This window comes from Arachis hypogaea, chromosome 9 (genome assembly GCF_003086295.3).
Source record: "Arachis hypogaea cultivar Tifrunner chromosome 9, arahy.Tifrunner.gnm2.J5K5, whole genome shotgun sequence".
NCBI classification, from domain to species: Eukaryota; Viridiplantae; Streptophyta; class Magnoliopsida; order Fabales; family Fabaceae; genus Arachis; species Arachis hypogaea.
This window is the reverse complement of record NC_092044.1, coordinates 47,843,636-47,863,494: the sequence shown is the minus strand read 5'-3', so window position 1 is coordinate 47,863,494 and position 19,859 is coordinate 47,843,636. Positions and strand designations below refer to the sequence as shown.

The 19,859-nt window shown below is 38.0% G+C and overlaps 2 non-coding genes across 2 annotated transcripts; one reads left to right on the top strand and one right to left on the bottom strand.

The window, feature by feature from the left end:
• Window positions 1-5,852: 5,852 nt before the first annotated feature.
• Window positions 5,853-5,961, top strand: LOC112713224 (small nucleolar RNA R71). The gene has a single exon (XR_003158199.1). It is a non-coding gene; the product is annotated as a small nucleolar RNA R71 (small nucleolar RNA).
• Window positions 5,962-18,420: 12,459 nt separating this feature from the next.
• LOC112713264 (small nucleolar RNA R71) lies at window positions 18,421-18,528 on the bottom strand. Its single transcript, XR_003158238.1, has one exon. It is a non-coding gene; the product is annotated as a small nucleolar RNA R71 (small nucleolar RNA).
• Between the last annotated feature and the right edge of the window lie 1,331 nt (window positions 18,529-19,859).

Below are 19,859 nucleotides of genomic sequence, written 5' to 3'. Positions count from 1 at the left end.
CAAGCTTTTCACTTGGACCTTCATGACACAAGCATATGGTTAGGGACAACTTGATTTAGCCGCTTAGGCCATGATTTTACTCATTTGGGCTCTCCTATCCACTAATGCTCAAAGCCTTGGATCCCTTTTACCATTGCCTTTTGGTTTAAAGGGCTATTGGCTTTTTATGCTTACTTTTTCTTTTTCTTTCTTTTTCCTTTTTTTGCCAATTTTTTTTTGCTACTTTTTTTCTTTTTTACTGCTTTTTCTTGCTTCAAGAATCAATTTCATGATTTTTCAGATTATCAATAACATTTCAATTTTGTTCATCATTCTTTCAAGAGCCAACAATTTTAACATTCATAAACTTCACTATCAAAAAATATGCACTGTTCAAGCATTCATTCAGAAAACAAAAAGTATTGCCACCAGATCAAAATAATTAAACTAATTTTAAGATAAAATTTGAAATTCAAGTACTTCTTGTTCTTTTGTAATTAGGCACATTTTTCATTTAAGAGAGGTGAAGGATTCATGGAATTATTCATAGCCTTAAGACATAGATACTACTGATCATGTAGTGAAGACACAAACATAGATAACACATAAAGCATAAAAATTGAAAAACAGAAAAATAAGAACAAGGAAATCAAAGAATGGGCCCACCTCAGTGATGACGGCTAGTTTTTCCTCTTGAAGATCCAATGGAACGCCTAAGCTCCTCTATGTCTCTTCCTTGTCTTTGTTGCTCTTCCATCGTGGCTATTTGATCCTCTCTAATTTCATGGAGAATAATGGAGTGCTTCTTGGTGCTCCATCCTTAGTTGCGTCAATGGAACTCAAATCTCCCAAAGAGGTGTTGAGTTTCTCCCAATAGTTGTGTGGAGGAAAATGCATCCCTTAAGGCATCTCAGGGATTTCTTGATGAGGAACTTCCTCATGCTCTTGTTGAGGTCCATGAGTGGGCTCTCTTATTTGCTCCATCCTCTTTTTAGTGATGGGTTTGTCCTCTTCAATGAGGATTGACGTTAGGATTTTTGCCAGTAAAGAATTTCATAAAAATAGTCGCGTTGTAGATATAGTCTCTAAACCGACAGAAATCCCTTCGTACAAACATTTTGGTTGTCACAAGTAACAAACCCCTTTTAAAATTGATAACCGAGTATTAAACCTCGGGTCGTCTTCTCAAGGAACTGTGAGGAAGGTATGTTCTTATTATTGGTTATGAGTTTGTAAATTGGGGTTTTGGAAGTAAGGTGGGAATATGTTATATGACAAATAATTTAAATGGCAATTAGAAATGAATAAATACTGTAAAGCAAAATTTTGGGCAAGGTATGAGAAATTGGAGGTCCAACGTAGTTATCTCTCTCAACTATAAGGAAAGTTGAATCTAAACTCCACTTGGTCAACCTTTACTAAAGCTAAGGAAAGTCAAGGGACTAATTAAATTGAACTTTGAATCTTATTTATTTTCTAAGAAAAGATTGGGATTACTTAAGTTCAGCACAATTAGCAAGATAACGATTATCAAATATGTTGAGTTTAATAACTGTTGAGTTACTGATTTCTTAACCAAAACCAAAAGGGAAAAAAGTAAAATTGCTAGAATAATAGAGGTGACCATAGATGGAAGGCAATAGTAACTTAAATCAAAGAGAACAATCTTAACTGAAAATACTTCAAATATCATTAATTCAAAATAGAGATCTGTAACATGGAATAATTCATAAATCAATTCAAATATTAAAAGCAAATAAATAAATAAAAGTAAACTGAAAATAAAAGAACATTAAACCTGGATCTAGAGTTACTCTCAAAACAAGAAGAAATCCTAAATCCTAAAGAGAGAGAGAATCTCTCTCTAAACTAAATCTAAATCATGAAAACTAGAAATTGGCGAGCTCCCACTGAATGGATGCATTTCTCCACTTTATAACCTCTAATCTATGTTGTCTGTGCTTGGATCTGGGCCAAAAAGGGCTTCAGAAATCGCTGGGGCTGTATTTTGTGAATTCTGATACGTGGCCTCTGTCACGCGTCCGCGTGGGTCACGCGATCGCGTCGTCTGGAGTTTTTCCTTGCCATGCGATCGCGTCGGTCACGCGTCCACATCGTGGGTGTTCTACTTGAGGCACACGGTCGCTTCAGTCATGCAGCCGCATCGCTGCTTCTTCGCTTCTGGCACGCGATCGCATCGTCCATGTGATCGCGTGGATACCAGTTTCCTTAAAGCTCCATTTTGCCTTCTCCTTCCATTTTTGTATGTTTCCTTTTTCATCCTTTAAGTCATTCAGCCTTAGAAAACCTGAGACTACTCAACACACTAATCATGGCATCGAATGGAAATAAAGGTAATTAAAACAATTAATTTTAAAGCTTAGGAAACATGTTTTTCACAATATGACATAATAAGGAAGGGAAAGTAAAATCATGAAATTAATGTGAATAAGTAGGTGAAGGATTGAATAAATCACTCAAATTAAGCACAAAAGAACTCATGAAATATGGGTTTATCAAGGATGTCTTCATTTATGACAATTCCAGCTAAACTGCATAGGTGACAGATGAGACGAGGAAAGGATAACCTTCCCAAAGTGGAAGGTTTGTCAGCAACCTTATATAGTTCTAGAGGTATGATCTCATGAACTTCCACTTCCTCTCCAATCATGATTTTATGGATCATGATAGCCCGATCTACAGTCACTTTGGATCGGTTGCTAGTAGGAATGATGGAGCGTTGGATGAACTCTAACCATCCTCTAGCCATGGGTTTAAGGTCATGCCTTCTCAATTGAACCGGCTTGCCTTTGGAGTCTCTTTTCCACTGAGCTCCTTCCACACATATGTCCATGAGGACTTGGTCCAACCTTTGATCAAAGTTGACCCTTCTAGTGTAGGGGCGTGCATCTCCTCGCATCATAGGTAAGTTGAAGGCCAACCTTACCTTTTTCGGACTGAAATCTAAGTTTTTCCCCCGAACCATTGTGAGTCAATTCTTTGAGTTCGGGTTCACACTTTGATCAAGGTTCTTGGTGATCCATGCGTTAGCATAGAACTCTTTAACCATTAAGATTCTGACTTGTTGAATGGGGTTGGTGAGAACTTCCCAAGCTCTTCTTTGGATCTCATGTCAGATCTCCAGATACTCATTCCTTTTGAGCATGAAAGGAACCTCAGGGATCACTTTCTTCTTGGCTACAACTTCATAGAATTGGTCTTGATGGACCTTTGAGATGAATCTCTCCATCTCCCATGACTCGGAGGTATAAGCTTTTGCCTTTCCTTTCCTCTTTCTAGAGGTTTCTCCGGCCTTAGGTGCCATAAATGGTTATGGAAAAAAAAAAGCTACGCATTTTTCACACCAAACTTAAAATGTTTGCTTGTCCTCGAGCAAAAGAAGAAAGAAGGGACGGAGAAGAAGAAAATATGGAGAAGATGGATTGGTGTGAGAAGTTCGGCCAGGGAGGGAAAGAAGTGTTTATGATGTGTGAAAATGAATGAGGGATGAAGGGTTTATATAAGAGCGGAGAGATGGGTAGGGTTCCTGTGTGAGGGTTAAATTTGAAAGGGAAAGTTTTTGAATTTTGAAAGGTGGGGTAGGTAGGGTTTTTGGGGAAGAGTGGTTGGATGTGAGTGGTGAAGAAGTGATGGGAAAGAGAGATGGAGGTGATTGGTGATGGGTATTTGGGAAAGGGTGGTATGGGGAGGTGTGAAGAAGAGAGAGAGTGAGTTGAGGTAGGTGGGGATCCTATGGGGTCCACAGATCCTGAGGTGTCAAGTATTTCTCATCCCTGCACCATTTTGGCGTGTAAACGCCCTCCTAGTGCCAATCCTGGCGTTAAAAGCTAGGATTGTTGCCCATTTCTGGCGTTTAACGCCAGCTTTTCTTCCCTTTTGGCGTTGAACGCTAACTTGGTGCCCTTTTCTGGCGTTAAACGCCAGTCTGGTGCCATTTTCTGGCGTTAAACGCCCAGAATGGTGCCAGACTGGGCTTTTAACGCCCATTCTGTTACCCTTACTGGCGTTTAAACGTTAGTAAGCTCCTTCTCTAGGGTGTGCTATTTTTAATGCTATTTTTGAGTTTGCTTTGATTTTTGTAGTTATTTTTGTGACTCCACATGATCATCAACCTAAAGAAAACATAAAATAACAATGGAAAATTGGAAAATAAAAATTGTGTTGCCTCCCAATAAGCGCTTCTTTAATGTCAATAGCTTGACAGTGAGCTCTCATGGATCTTCACAGATATTCAGAGCATGGTTGGGGCTTCCCAACACCAAACTTAGAGTTTGAATGTGGGGGCTTTGGTTGACTCTGTATTGAGAGAAGCTTTTCATGCTTCTTCTCCATGTGTACAGAAGGAGATCCTTGAGCCTTAAACACAAGGTAGTCCTCATTCACTTGAAGGACCAATTCTCCTCTGTCAACATCAATCACAGCTTTTGCTGTGGCTAGGAAGGGTCTGCCAAAGATGATAGGTTCATCCTTATTCTTTCCAGTTTCCAGGATTATGAAGTCAGCAGGGATGTAAAGGCCTTCAACCTTCACTAAGACATCCACTACAACTCCATAAGCCTGTTTCCTTGAATTGTCTGCCATTTCCAGTGAGATTCTTGCAACTTGTACCTCAAAGATCCCTAGTTTCTCCATTACAGAGAGTGGCATGAGGTTTACACTTGACCCTAGGTCACATAGAGCCTTTTCAAAGGTCATGGTGCCAATGGTGCAAAGTATTAAGAACCTTCTAGGGTCCAGTTTCTTATGAGGTATCTTTAGCTGAGCCAAGGTGTTTAGCTCATCAATGAGCAATGGAGGTTCATCCTCCCAAGTCTCATTACCAAATAACTTGGCATTCAGCTCTATGATTGCTCTAAGATACTTAAAAACTTGCTCTGCAGTAATATCTTCATCCTCTTCAGAGGAAGAATACTCATCAGAGCTCATGAATGGCAGAAGTAGGTTCAATGGAATCTCTATGGTCTTTGTATGAGCCTCAGATTCCCCTGGTTCCTCAGAGGGAAACTCCCTAGTGGTCAATGAACGTCCCATGAGGTCTTCCTCACTGGGAATCACTGCCTTTCCATCCTCCATAGGTTCGGCCATGTTGGACGTGGTTATGGCCTTGCACTCTCTCTTGGGATTTTCTTCTGTATTGCTTGAGAGAGTGCTAGGAGGAGTTTCAATAACTCTCTTACTCAGCTGACCCACTTGTGCCTCCAAATTTCTAATGGAGGATCTTGTTTCATTCATGAAACTTAGTGTGGTCTTAGATAGATCAGAGACTATGGTTGCTAAGTCAGAGCGATTCTGCTCAGAGTTCTCTGTCTGTTGCTGAGAAGATGATGGAAAAGGCTTGCTATTGCTAAACCTATTTCTTCCACCATTTTTATTGTTGAAGCCTTGTTGAGGCTTCTGTTGATCCTTCCATGAGAAATTTGGATGATTTCTCCATGAAAAATTGTAGGTGTTTTCATAGGGTTCTCCCATGTAATTCACCTCTTCCATCGCAAAATTCTCAGGGTCATAAGCTTCTCCTTCAGAGGAGGCTTCTTTAGCACTGCCAGATGCAGCTTGTAATCCAGTCAGATTTTGAGAAATCATATTGACTTGCTGAGTCAATATTTTGTTCTGAGCCAATATGGCATTCAGAGTATCAATCTCAAGAACTCCCTTCTTCTGAGTTGTCCTATTGTTCACCAAATTTCTTTCAGAAGCGTACATGAACTAGTTATTTACAACCATTTCAATGAGTTCCTGAGCTTTTGTAGGCATTTTCTTCAGATGAATAGATCCACCTGCAGAATGGTCTAATGACATCTTAGATAACTCAAACAGACCATCATAGAAGATACCTATGATGCTCCATTCTGAAATCATGTCAGAAGGACACCTTCTGATCAATTGCTTGTATCTTTCCCAAGCTTCATAGATGGATTCACCTTCCTTCTATTTAAAGGTTTGAACTTCCACTCTAAGCTTACTCATCTTTTGAGGTGGAAAGAATTTAGCTAAGAAGGCATTGACCAACTTTTCCCAAGAGTTCAGAATGTCTCTAGGTTGAGAGTTCAACCATATACTAGCTCTGTCTCTTACAGTAAAAGGGAAAAGAATAATTCTGTAGACCTCAGGATCAACTCCATTGGTCTTAATAGTGTCACAGATTTGTAAAAATTCAGCCAAGAACTGATGAGGATCTTCCAATGGAAGTCCATAAAACTTGCAATTCTGTTGCATCAGATAAACTAATTAAGGCTTAAGCTCAAAGTTGTTTGCTCCAATGGCAGGAATAGAAATGCTTCTCCCATAGAAGTCGGGAGTAGGTGCAGTAAAGTCACCAAGCACCTTCCTTGCATTGTTGTTATTTTCGGCTGCCATATCTTCTTCTTTTTCGAAAATTTCTGTTAGGTTCCCTCTAGAGAGTTGTGCTTTATCTTCTCTTAGCTTCCTCTTCAGAGTCCTTTTAGGTTCAGGATCAGCTTCAACAAGAATACTTTTATCTTTGTTCATACTCATATGGAAGAGAAGGAAACAAAGAAAGTATGGAATCCTCTATGTCACAGTATAGAGATTCCTTGGTGTGTCAGATGAAAAGGAAACTAAAAGGATGAGGTAGATAAAGAAGAATTCAAACATATAAAGAGGGGAGAGGGTTTGAATTATTAAGAGAGGAGGAGTGCTAGTGATTAAATAGAAGGAGATGAGAGAGGGAATTTCTGAAAATTTTTAAATAAAATAAAATTAGAGTTTAAAACAATTAATTAATTAAAAAGATTTTTGAAAAAGTTGTTAGTGATTTTCGAAAATTGTAAGTAAAAAAGTGGTTAGGTGGTTTTGAAAAAGATGAGAATTAGTGAAGAGATTTAAAAATCAAATTTTGAAAAAGATAAGAAGTTAGAAAAGATTTTTGAAATCAAAAGTTGAAAAAGATGTGATTTGAAAAAGATTTGATTTTAAAAAGATATTATTGAAAAGATATGATTGAAGAAAATTTGATTTTTAAAAAAAGATATGATTGAAATGATATGGTTGAAAAAGATTTGATTTTTAAAATTGATGACTTGACTAACAAGAAATTAAAAGATATGATTCTAAAATTCAAATATTGAACCTTTCTTAACAAGAAAGTAACAAACTTGAAATTTTTGAATCATAACATTAATTGTTAGCAAGGATTTTCGAAAATATTAAATGAAAAAGGAAAAAGATATGATTGATGAAAGAGGACATGAAAAAGATAAGATTTTGAAAAATCAGTTTTAAAACTAGAAAAATTGAAAAAGATATGATTTGAAAACAAAACTACCACCTTGGTGCTATCCTGGCGTTAAACGCCCAAAGTTGTATCCATTCTGGCGTTTAACGCCCAGAATTCCTTCTTCACTGGGCGTTTTAAACGCCCAACTTTTTCTCTGTGATTCCTCTTCTGTATGTTCTGAATCTTCAATTCTCTGTATAATTGACTTGAAAAGACATAATTTTGAAATTTTTTTGAATTTTTTAATGATGAGAGAGAAAAATAACAAAATGAAACTAATCATGAAAAACTAGAATCAAATAAACAATGCATGCAAGAACACTTTGAATGTCAAGATGAACATCAAGAACATATTTTTGAAAATTTTTTAAGAAAAGAAAGACATGCAAGACCCCAAACTTAGAAATTTTCATACTAGAGACACTAACAAATTGAGAATGCACATGAGAAACAACAAAAGACACAAAACAAGAGAATTTAAAGATCAGACAAAGAAAATCATCAAGAACAACTTGAAGATCATGAAGAATACCATGCATGAGTTTTCGAAAATTTGCAAGAAAAACGAAAACATGCAATTGACACCAAACTTAAAAATTGACACTAGACTCAAACAAGAAGCACAAAAATATTTTTTTGATTTTATGATTTTATAAATTTTTTTGAAAATTATTTTGAACAAGAAAATGAGAAAATCAAAAATTTTTAATAAGAATTCCAAGAATCGTGGCCCCTGTGATGATAAAAGCATCATCTGAAACTCTAGAATTCACTCTTAAAAATTTTGAAGGGGAAAATAAAAAGAAAAATACCTAATCTAAGCAACAAAATAAACTGTCTGTTGTCCAAACTCGAACAATACCCGGCAATGGCGCCAAAAACTTGGTACACGAAATCGTGATACACAACTTCGTGCAGCGGACTAGCAACTGCACTGGGTCGTCCAAGTAATACCTTACGTGAGTAAGGGTCGATCCCACAGAGATTGTCGGCTTGAAGCAAGCTATGGTCACCTTGTAAATCTCAGTCAGACGGATTCAAATGGTTATGGGGTTTTGATAACTAAAAGAACTAAATAGAACATAAAATAGGATAGAAATACTTATGCAATTCATTGGTGGGAATTTCAGATAAGCGTATGAAGATGCTTTGTTCCCTCTGAGCCTCTGCGTTCCTATTTCCTTCATCCAATAATTCATACTGCTATATATAGGTGGATCACCATTGTCAATGGCTACCATCTATCCTCTCAGTGAAAATGGTCCTCTACGATTTTCCGCATGGCTAATCATCTGTTGGTTCTCGATCATATCGGAATAAGATCCATTGATCCTTTTGCACACTGTCACTGCGCCTAACACTCGCGAGTTTGAAGCTCGTCACAGTCATCTCATCCCATATCCTACTCGGAATACCACATACAAGGTTTAGACTATCCAGATCTCAAGAATGCTACCCATGTAATTCTAGCTTATACCACGAAGTCTCTGATTGCACGGAATGGAAGTTCTGTTGTCAGGAGAGGCAACCATGCATCCTGAACAAGGAGACCAAGAGATACACAGTCAAGCTCTAGCAGATAGAACGAAGGTGGTTGTTAGGCACCCGTTCATAAGGGAGGATAATGATGAGTGTCACGGATCATCACATCCACCAAGTTGAAGTACGAGTGAATATCTTAGAACAAGAATAAGCTTGAATCGAATAGAAAACAGTAGTAATTGCATTGATTCATGAGGAACAGCAGAGCTCCACACCTTAACCTATGGTGTATAGAAACTCCACTGTTGAAAATACATCAGAACAAGGTCTAGGCATGGCCGAGTGGCCATGCCTCCCAAATAACATGAAACAATAGAAAGGGTTCAAAGACCTGATCCCAAGATCAAAGATGATCAAAAGAATGAAAATACAATAGTGAAAGGTCCTATTTATAGAGAACTAGTAACCTAGGGTTTACAGAAATACGTAAATGATGCAGAAATCCACTTCCGGGGCCCACATGGTTTGTGCTTGGGCTGAGCATTGAAGCTTTCACGTGCATAGGCTTCTCTTGGAGTTAAATGCCAACTTTGGTGCCAGTTTAGGCTTTTAACTCCAGTTTTTATGCCAGTTTGGGCGTTTTATGCTAGAATTTTTATTCTAACTTGGAACGCCAGTTTTCGCCATCAAATCTCGGGCAACGTATGGACTATTATACATTGCTAGAAAGCCCAAGATGTCTACTTTCTAACGCAATTCAGAACGTGCCAATTGGGTATTTGTAGCTTCTGAAAATCTATTTCGAGTGCAGGGAGGTCAGAATCCAACAGCATCTGCAGTCCTTTTTCAGCCTCTGAATAAGATTTTTGCTCAGGCCCCTCAATTTCAGCCAGAAAATACCTGAAATCACGGAAAAACACACAAACTCATAGTAAAGTCTAGAAATGTGAATTTTGCATAAAAACTAATAAAAATATACTAAAAACTAACTAAATCATACTAAAAACTACCTAAAAACAATGCCAAAAAGCGTATAAATTATTCGCTCATCACCAAGACATTGGGATCCAATCATCTAAGATTGCCAAGAAATGTCTATGAATGCATTGATTGAGGAAGAAATGAAAATGATTTGATCTAGTGAGTTCAATATCTCCCAAAACCCAATGAATCCCCATCTCTTATCTACCCATTCTTTTATATTATGCTCTTTATTTTCACCCTAACTTCCCATTCCCATTTAGATTCTTACAATTTAAGCTTCTGTCATTTAATTTCATGCAATTTAATTTTTGTCATTTAATTTCTTGCAATTTAAGTTTCTTGCCAAATTTACTTTCTGCAATTCTCAACCAAATCTGATTTCGCTCAAATAGTATAATTCACTAATTAACAATGATCAACCAACCAGTCCCTGTGGGATTCAACCTCACACTACTGTGAGTTTTTACTTGACGACAATCTGGTACACTTGCCGGTAGAAAATTTTTGAGAGACAGTTTCCAAGAGAATCAAGAATGCTGCTTCTTTGGATTCTAGCCTATACCACGGAGACCCTAATCTCCGTGGAAATTGGCTAAACTGGTGTCTCGAGAAGTCCCCAACGAAGTCGTGGATTAGCCATCTGAGAGATGTATAAACGTAGACGTTGGTTCACGTTTTCCGACCACGTATTCACACGAACCCAAGTAGACGCGGATGTTTTTTAGGCACGTTTATCTTAGTATAATGAACAAACCTGATTGTTGATGAGCGGATGCTTTTTGGCATTGTTTTTAGGTAGTTTTTAGTGTGTTTTAGTTACTTTTTAGTATATTTTTATTAGTTTTTCTGCAAAAATCACATTTCTAGACTTTACTATGAGTTTGTGTGTTTTTCTATGATTTTAGGAGTTTTCTGGCTGAAATTGAGGGACCTGAGCAAAAATCTGATTCAGAGGCTGAGAAAGGACTGCAGATGCTGTTGGATTCTGACCTCCCTGCACTTGAAGTGGATTTTCTGGAGCTACAGATGCACAATTGGCGTCTCCTAAATTGCGTTGGAAAGTAGACATCTTAGGCTTTCCAGCAATGTATAATAGTCTATACTTTGCCCGAGATTTGATCGCCCAAACTGGCATCCAAACGCCCACCAGAGACCCTTTTCTGGCGTAAAATACCGGAACTGGCACCAGAACTGGAGTTAAACGCCCAAATTGGCATCCAAGCTGGTGTTTAGCTCCAAGGATGGCCTATGCACATGAAAGCTTCAAAGCTCAGCCCAAACACACACCAAGTGGGCCCCGGAAGTGGATTTCTGTACTATATACTCATTTTCTGTAAACCCTAGTAACTAGTTTAGTATAAATAGCACTTTTGACTATTGTATTTGATGGTGTTTTTGCGGAAAATGAATTTTCCAACACACAAATCCAACCGGCAAGTATACCGGGTCGCATCAAGTAGTAATAACTCACAAGAGTGAGGTCGATCCCACAGGGATTGATGGATCAAGCAACTTTAGTGGGTGATTAGTTTAGTCAAGCTAACATTGAAGTGAATTGTGTGAAGTTGATCAACAGAAAGTAAATTGCAGGAATGATAAAGTTGCAGAATGTAAATGGGCAGAAAACTTAAAGAGCAAGAAAGTAAAATAGCTGAAACTTAAATTGCAAGAAAAGTAAATTGCATGAAAAGTAAAGGGGGGTTGGGTGCTGGAAATTAAAGAGAGCAATAGATCAAAACTCAGAAACTCTTGCAGAAAGCTTAACTTGCAGGAAAGTAAATTAGGATCATGAACAGAAATGTAAAATGAAGAACAAGTGCAGAAGAATTAAATTGCTTGAAAGTAAATTGAAAACCAATGGAACAGTAAAAACAGAAGAGCAGCCAAGAACTCAACTCAATTGCAAAATAAAATTGAAGATCTCAGGGAATCAAAGAGACTAGAAAACAAGTCTAGATCTCAATTCCTTCCTTGATCAAAGTAGAAAGCTGATTGAAGAAGAAAGAAAGATGAAAGCCGTAGAGAAAAACTTGGATCCAAAACTCAATTCACTGAATTATACAGAAAATCAACAAAGAGCAATCTTAGATCAAGAATGAAACAGAATTCCTTCAAATCTCAATCCAAGATTCAAGACAGAAATGAAAATTAAAGGAGAGAGCTCTCAAATCCTAATGCTCCCTAGTGGAGCTAGCCTCCTTAATTCAGCTCCTATTGATGCCTTTATATAGGCTTTACAAAATGAAAAATGAAAATGAAATTAAAACAAATTACAAAAATGAAAATCCTAATTTAATTGATCCATGTGCCTTTGAGTGATGATGTGGGCTTTGCTTGCTTTGGATTTGAGGAGAAATGGGTTTGGTTGGCCTTGATTCAATTTGGTGAGGAATTGAATTAAATTGAATTTTGGTTGATTTTGGCCCATATGTTGCTCCCAGGAGGCTGCCCTGCTCTTGTGGAGGGCAGAGCAGGGAAGTTGTGTGAGGAAGCATGTCGCGTGCCAAGTGTGGGAGAGACCTTCAGGATGCTGCCCTGCCCTTGTGGAGGGTAGGGCAATGTTGCTTTGGTGCGCCTTGCCTCCCTGCCCGTGCGTCCAAGCTGTGCGCCAATGTGTGCGCTGGCCGTGTCATGCGCTCATGCTTGTGTGCGCCAAGGAGAGTTCCCAAGTTCAAACCCTTGTGAAAACATTTGGGGGAGCAATTTTTCTTGATTTTTCATGAAGAGAGCACGACATTGCCCTGCTCTCCAAGAGGGCAGAGCAGAAAAATGAGCGCTACTTTGCTTTGGGGTGAGGCTCCAGCTTCGAACCTTGGTGGAAGCACATTGGTTTATTTTCGCTTATTTTTGGCCTCTAAAGATGCCTTTCGTTCCTACCACAATTATATGCCAAATATGGATTTCTATATATTGTTGGAAAGCTCTGAATGTCAGCTTTCCAACGCAACTAAAAGCACATCAATTGGACATCTGTAGCTCAAGTTATAGCCCTTTGAAGGAGGTATGGTCATGCTGTGAGCGCCCAGATTTTACCTTAGCGAAAATTCTTGCTTCCAACCTCATTTTGCATCACGATTCTACCCTGCCCTTGGCAAGAGCAGCGCAGTGTGTGCTGATTGCCTATTCTCCTTTAATTTGGTCATGGGCCACGCTTTTAAAAGCGTGGCCTAAGGCTCCAAAGTGTGCTCTAACTTCAAAGTGTGTCCCAAAGCTCTTTTTTTCTCCTTTTTTTGTGCTTCTTTGCTTCTTTTTCTTCTTATTTCCTACAAGATTTATAAAATTAAAAGATCAAGGAAATATACCAATTAAGTATATAAGCATTCAATATTTAAGCACAAATAATCAATTTCTTGTATGAAAAAGCATAGAAAAATAGGTATATGATGACATGTCATCAATATTAAGGATCCTTTGGAATATCTTTCGATCTTTGGATCACTTTTGGGAGGCTGGCCATTCGGCCATGCCTAGACCTTCTTCTCTTATGTATTTTCTACGGTGGAGTTTCTACACCTCATAGACTAAGGTGAGGAGCTCTGCTGTTCCTCATGAATTAATGCAAGTACTATTGTTTTTCTTTCAATTCATGCCTACTTCTTCTCCAAGATATACTCTCGTACTTAATTCAGTTATGTCAGAATGAAGGGGTTGACTTGTGACAATCACCCACTATCTTTGTTACTCGCTTAACTAAGATCCGCGTGCCTGACAACCACAAAGCGGTCTACATGATGTTCAACGTAGTCATTGGATGACAGCCGGAGTATATTCTCTTAGGTCTCTGATCCACAGATTTGCATTGCCTCTCTTGACAACAGAGTATCCGAATTCATGATTAGAACCTTCGTGGTATAGGCTAGAACAAATTGACAGCGTTCCTAAGATCTGGAAAGTCTAAACCTTGTCTATCGTATTCCGAGTAGGATCTGGGAAGGGATGACTGTGACGAGCTTCAAACTCACAACTGTTGGGCACAGCGACAGTGTGCAAAATGATCAAGGGATCCTATTTTGACACAAGTGAGAACCGACAGATGATTAGCCCTGCGGTAGCTGTGCTTGATATTTTTCATCCGAGACGAGAAATCTGATAGTTGATTAGCTGTACAGAAACCGTACCTGGACCATTTTCACTGAGAGGATCATACAGCTTGCCATGGAAGGGAGGACGCATGATTGGATGAAGACAATAGGAAAGCAGAGGTTAGGAAGCAACAAAGCATCTCCAAATGCTTATCTGAAATTCCCACCAATGAATTACATAAGTATCTCTTTGTTATTTTCCATTTTATTTATCTTTTAATTATCAAATCCTCGTAACCATTTGAATCCGCCTGACTGAGATTTACAAGATGACCATAGCTTGCTTCAAGCCGTCAATCTCCGTGGGATCAACCCTTACTCACGTAAGCTATTACTTGGACGACCCAGTGCACTTACTGGTTAGTTGTGCGGAGTTGTGAAAAGTGTGATCACAATTTCGTGCACCAAGTTTTTGGCGCCGTTGCCGGGATTGTTCGAGTTTGGACAACTAACAGTTTATCTTGTTGCTTAGATTGGGTAATTTTATTTTATGTTTAAGCTTTTTATTTTTATTTTCGAAAAATACAAAATTTTTTTATAAAAATCATAAAAACCAAAAAAATATTCTGTTTCTTGTTTGAGTCTAGTGTCAAATCCTAAGATTGGTGTTAATTGCATGTTTTTAATTTTCCTAAGTTTTCGAAAAAAAATTCATGCATTGAGTTCTTCTGTGATCTTCGAGTGGTTCTTTATGATTTCCTTTGTCTGAATTTATGATTTTTCTATTTTGTGTTTTATGTTGTTTTTCATATGCATTTTCAAAATCATAGTGTTTGAACATTCAAAATTATTAAGTTTGGTGTCTTGCATGTCTTTCTTTTCTTAAAAATTTTCAAAAATATGTCCTTGATGTTCATCATGATCTTCAAAGCATTCTTGGTGTGGATCTTGACATCCAAAGTGTCCTTGCATGCATTACTTGTTTTGATCATGCATTTTTATGTTTTATTTCCTTTTGTTATTTTTCTCTCTCTTCATTAAAAATTCAAATATATATATATATATATATATATATATATATATATATATATATTCTCAAGTAAATAATAAAGAGAAATGAAGGTTTAGAACATAAGGCAAAAGAATCACAAAGAAAAAGAGCTCACTGGCATTAAAACGTCAGTAAAGAGGCAATTTGGGCGTTAAACACCAGAATGGCTATCATTCTAGGCATTTAACACTAGTAAAGGTACCATTTTGGGCATTAAATGCAAGAATGGGCAGCATTTTGGGTGTTTAACGCCAAAATGGGCAGCATTCTGGGTGTTTAGAAAAACGCCCAGTAAGGAAGGATTCCTGGCGTTTAACGCCAGCCAGGGTATCTGGCTAGGCATTAAACGCACAAAGAGGCAGCCACATGGGCGTTAAACGCCATAATGGATATCATTCTGGGCATTTAACGCCAGGAAGACACAGGGGAGGTAATTTCATTTCCAATTCATATTTTGTCAATTTTTCATGTTTTAAATCATAATTTTAAAATCTTATCTTTCCATATTTTCAAAATTCCTTGCTAACAATTAATGTTTTGATTCAAAAAATTGCAAGTTTGTTACTTTCTTGTTAAGAAAGGTTCAACCTTTGAATTTTAGAATCATATCTTTTAATTTCTTATTAGTCAAGTCATCAATTTTAAAAATCAAATCTTTTTCAATTATATCTTTTCAATCATATCTTTTTAAAATCAAATCTTTTTCAATCAAATCTTTTTCAATCATATCTTTTCAATCAAATCTTTTTAAAATCAAATCTTTTTCAATCATATCTTTTTAAATTTTGATTTCAAAATCTTTTTTCTAACTTCTTATCTTTTCAAAATTATTTTCAAATCTTTTTCAACTAATTACTATTTCTTATCTTTTTCAAAACCACCTAACCACTTTTTTAAAAATCTTTATAATTAACTAATTGTTTTAGTTTTAATTTTTGAATACTCTCTCTCTCATCTCTTTCTATTTATTTGCTAACACTTCTCTTCTACTTATAATTCGAACTCTCTCTCCCTCTGTGTTCGAATTCTTCTTATTCTCTCTCTACCTCATTCCTCTATTCTTCTTTTCTTCTGACACATTAAGGAATCGCTATACTGTGACATAGAGGATTCCACTACTCCCTTTGTTCTCTTCTTTTTCATATGAGCAGAAACAGGGATAAAAACATTCTTGTTGAAGCTGATCCTGAACCTGAAAGGAGTCTGAAGAAGAAGCTAAGAGAAGTTAAAGCATAATGCTCCGGAGAGGACCTTACAGAGAATTTTGAAAAAGAAGCAGACATGCAGCCGATCCCAAAAACAATGCTAGAGATGCAAGGAAGATGCTTGGTGACTATACTGCACCAACTTCCAACTTCTATGGAAGAAGCATCTCAATTCCTACTGATGCCAGGGCATCTTGGCTAGTTTTACTAGCCATTTTTTGTATGCTTTAGGTTGGTTTCATGCATTTTCTTAGGAAATAAGCAAGTATTTGGTTGAAAATACATTCATACCATGATTCAAGAAAACATTGTGAATTTTGAATGATTTCATGAGAATTATGCATGAATTGAATGATAAAATGGATGATTCATAATTTCATGATTAAAAGCCAGACTTTGATGCACTTTGTTTGATTGATTTCATATAACAAGAAGTAGAGAAGAGCCACGTTAGTGCCATTAACATGGACACTAACGTGGAAGAAAGGAGAAGCCCCAACGTTAGTAGGAACGTTAACGGCATTAACTTTGAAGGAGGAGAACTTGGAAAGTTAGTGGCAACGTTAACACCACTAACTCTGGCGAACCAAAAAAGGCCCATGTTAGTAGCCATGTTAATGCCACTAATGTGGGCATTAACGTGGAAGAAGGGGGTTTTTGTAGCGTTAGTGACAAAGGTGAGTGTCACTAACGCCCTCGAGCCTTGGCATGCCTACGTTAAGGGCCACGTTAGTTACACTAACGTGGACCATTAACGTGGGAAGGAGGGACAAGAAGCAGTGTTATTGGTAAAAGTGAGTGCCAATAACGCTAGCAAAGGGCTAAGAGGCAATGTTAGTGGCCACGTTAGTTACACTAACGTGGGCAAAATCTCACCCGGCAACCTGACCATGCCTTCTTCAAACAAGAATAACTTGAGCCACAAAGCTCCAAATGAGGCGATTCTAGTGGTATTGGAAAGTAGGATTCCAGAGCTTTCCATGCATATATAGAACTATATGGTGGATACTAAATTTGAGGGATAAAACCTGCTCCAAAAGTGCAAAGATGAACATGGTATCAACCTGTAGTAAGGCCAGCTGACCTCTTCACCTTCCAAGAAGTATAACTCGAGCTATAGAGCTCCAAATGATGCACTTCTAAAAACGTTGGAAAGTAGACATCCGGTGATTTCCAACAATATATAATAGTATGGGGTGGACATTAAGTTTGAGCTCCAGAACCTGGCAATATTAATCCCGTGAACGCTGACGTTATTGTGGCTAACCTTTCCAATAACGCCAGCGACTATGCTAGCGACCTTGTCCACTTTAAAGGAGTATAACTTGAGTTACAAATGTCCAATTGAGGTGATTCTACTTGCGTTAGAAATTTGACATTCAGAGATTTTCAATGATATATAATACTCTATAGTGGGCATGAAATTGAAGCACAAACAAGAGGCATCCTTTAAGCCCCAAAAACACCAACTGGGTAGCAAGTGTGACGTTAGCTACACTAACTTCAGCACTAACGCCACACTTGTAGCGTTAGTGTGGCTAACGGTAGCACTAACGATTAGCACGTGGACCTCAACTTGATTCATTTCTCTTGAAAGGACCACCCAACCTCAAGCAAGCAAGCCCACAAGTGTCAACCAATCAAGGCCACATGAAGCATCTAGAATAGGAATTTTCATTTAATTGTAAAATGCTTTTAATTTCATTTTGTAATTTAGGAGATTGGATTGCCATGAGAGATTGGATTGCCAAGGAATTAGGATCCAATCACTTAAGATTGCCAAGGAGATTAATGAATGCATTGATTGAGGAAGAGATGAGAATGAACTTGATCCAGAGGATTGCAATATCTCTTGATCCCAATGTTCATTTTATTTTTAGTTCTTACATTTACTTTTCTTGCCATTTTACTTTTTTGCACTTTATTACTTTCTTTACTTTTATGCCATTTACATTTCCTTGTTACTTATCACTCAAATTTGAACCGTCTAACTAGGATAATCAATTAACCATTGATTGCTTAATCTGTTAATCCCTGTGGATTCGACCTCACTCTATTGTGAATTTTTACTTGACGACAATTCGGTATACTTGCTGAAGGGAAATTTGTTGAGAGACAAGTTTTCGTGCATCACCTGCCATTGGAGCAAACAACATTGAGCTTAAGCCTCAATTAGTTTCTCTAATGCAGCAAAATTGCAAGTTTCATGGACTTCCATCGGAAGATCCTCATTAGTTCTTAGCTGAATTCTTGCAGATCTGTGATATTGTTAAGACCAATGGGGTTAATCCCGAGGTCTACAGATTTATGCTTTTCCCCTTTGCTGTAAGAGATAGAGCTAGAACATGGTTAGACTCACAACCTAGAAAAAGCCTGAACTCTTGGGACAAGTTGGCCAATGCTTTCTTGACCAAATTCTTTCCACCTCAAAAGATGAGCAAGCTTAGAGTGGAAGTCTAAGCCTTCAAACAGAAGGAAAGTGAATACCTCTATGAAGCTTGGGAAAGATACAAGCAATTAACCAAAAGGTGTCCTTCTGACATGCTTCCAGAATGGAGCATCATATGTATATTCTATGATCGTCTATCTGAATTGTCCAAGATGTCAGTGGACCACTCTGCTGGTGGATCTCTTCATCTGAAAACACCTGCAGAAGCCCCGGAACTCATTGAGATGGTTGCAAATAACTAGTTCATGTACACTTCTAAAAGAAATCCTGTTAATAATGGGATAACTCAGAAGAAAGGAGTTCTTGAGATTGATACTTTGAATGCCATACTGGCTTAGAATAAAATATTGACTCAGCAAGTCAATATGATTTCTCAGAATCTGACTGGATTGCAAGCTGCATCCAGCAGTACTAAAGAAGCCTCCTCTGAAGGAGAAGCTTATGACCCTGAGAATCCCGCAATGGAAGAGGTGAATTACATGGGAGAATCTTATGGAAACACCTATAATCTTTCATGGAGAAATCATCCAAATTTCTCATGGAAGGATCAACAGAAGCCTCAACAAGGCTTCATTAATAATAATGGTGGGAGAAATAGGTTTCGCAATAGCAAACCTTTTCCATCATCTTCTCAGCAACAGACAGAGAATTTTGAACAGGGCCTCTCTGGCTTAGCAAACATAGTCTTTGATCTATCTAAAACCACTCTCAGTTTCATGAATGAAACAAGGTCCTCCATCAGAAATTTGGGGCACAGGTGGGTCAGTTGAGTAAAAGAGTTACTGAAACTCCTCCTAGTACTCTCCCAAGCAATACAGAAGAGAATCCCAAAAGAGAGTGCAACGCCATAACTATAACCAAAATGGCCGAACCTGGAGTGAGTGAAAAGGCAGTGATTCCCAGTGAGGAAGTCCTCAAGGGACGTCCATTGACCAATAATAAGTTCCCTATTGAGGAACCAGAGGAATCTGAGGCTCATACAGAGACCATAGAGATTCCACTAAACTTACTATTGTCATTCATGAGCTCTGATTAATATTCTTCCTCTGAAGAGGACAAAGACACTGTTGAAGAGCAAGTTCCTTGGAGTTAAATGCCCAAACTAGCATCCAAGCTGGCGTTTAACTCCAAGGATGGCATATGCACGTGAAAGCTTCAAAGCTCAGCCCAAACACACACCAAGTGGGCCCTGGAAGTGGATTTCTGCACTATCTACTCATTTTCTGTAAACCCTAGTAACTAGTTTAGTATAAATAGCACTTTTGACTATTATATTTAGGATCCTTTGGAATATCTTTTGATCGTTGGATCACTTTTGGGAGGCTGGCCATTCGGCCATGCTTAGACCTTCTTCTCTTATGTATTTTCTATGGTAGAGTTTCTACACCTCATAGATTAAGGAGAGGAGCTCTACTGTTCTTCATGAATT